The sequence below is a fragment of the Elephantulus edwardii genome, unplaced genomic scaffold (genome assembly GCF_000299155.1).
Source record: "Elephantulus edwardii isolate Elephantulus edwardi_28Jun2011 unplaced genomic scaffold, EleEdw1.0 scaffold00005, whole genome shotgun sequence".
In the NCBI taxonomy this organism is placed as follows: Eukaryota; Metazoa; Chordata; class Mammalia; order Macroscelidea; family Macroscelididae; genus Elephantulus; species Elephantulus edwardii.
Genome location: NW_006399755.1, coordinates 11,048,596 through 11,049,792, shown reverse-complemented (window position 1 = coordinate 11,049,792; position 1,197 = coordinate 11,048,596).

Genomic DNA, 1,197 nt, shown 5'->3' with positions numbered 1-1,197 from the left:
TGGTAACAGCAGCCAGGAAATCAAGAGACGAATTGCATTGTGAAAGTCAGCTGTGAGGGACCTCTCAAGAGTACTGAAGAGCAACAACGTCAGGCTGGAGATTAAGGTGCGCCTGATTCAGGCTATAGTCTTTGCAATTACATGCTATGCATCAGAGAGTTGGACAGTGAATAGGGATGATAGAAAGAGAATTGATGCCTTTGAGTTGTGCTGGAGAAGAGTGTTGAACAAACAGGTTTGTCCCGGAGAAGGTAAAGCCAGAATGATCCTTGGAATCAAGGATTCTGAAGCTTTGTCTGACATACTTTGGGCATGTTTCAAGGAGGGACTGGTCCTTGGAGAGGGAAATCATGTTTGGCAGAGTGGAGGGGTGGCACAGGAGAGGAAGTCCTTCGATGAGATGGATCTATTCTGTGACTGCAGTGATGGGAGTGAGCTCATTTGGGATGGCTAGGTTGGCACAGGATAGAATGGCATTTAGACCTCTTGTACATAGGGTCGCTATAAGTCACAAGCGACTTGATGGCACATAACAACAACAACAATATGAATTTAACACATATGGAGACAGAATACATCCCTGACACACTCCCTTTCCAATTCCAAACCATGCAGTGCTCCATTCACACAACAGTCTTGTGGTCCAGGTATAGGTTCCTCGTGAACACAATCAAGTACTCTGGGATTTGCATTCTTTTCAATGTTAGCCACAACTTGTCATGATTCACACAGTCAAATGCCTTTACATAGTCAACAAAGCACAAATAGACATTCTTCTGGTATTCCTTACTTTCAGGCAGGATCCATCTGATATCAGCAATGATGTCCCTGGTGCCACGGCCTCTTTTAAATCCCACACAGTCAAATGCTTCCACAGAGTCGATAAAACAAACATAAACATCTTTCTGATATATTCTGCTTTCAGCTATGATGTATCTGACATCAGCAATGACATCTCCTTCCACATTCTTTTCTGAATCTAGTTTGAATTGCTGCAGTTCCCTGTCTATGTATTGCTGTAACTGTTTTTTTAAGTATCTTAGCCAAGATTTCACTTGTGTGTGATATTAATGATATTGTTTGAAAATTTCTACATTCTGTTGGATCCTTTTTATTAGAATGTTCTTCCTTCTTGGTTTTCTAACTCCAGGGATTTGTACATTTAATTATAATATTTTGCTTTGTCTTCTTGAGCTA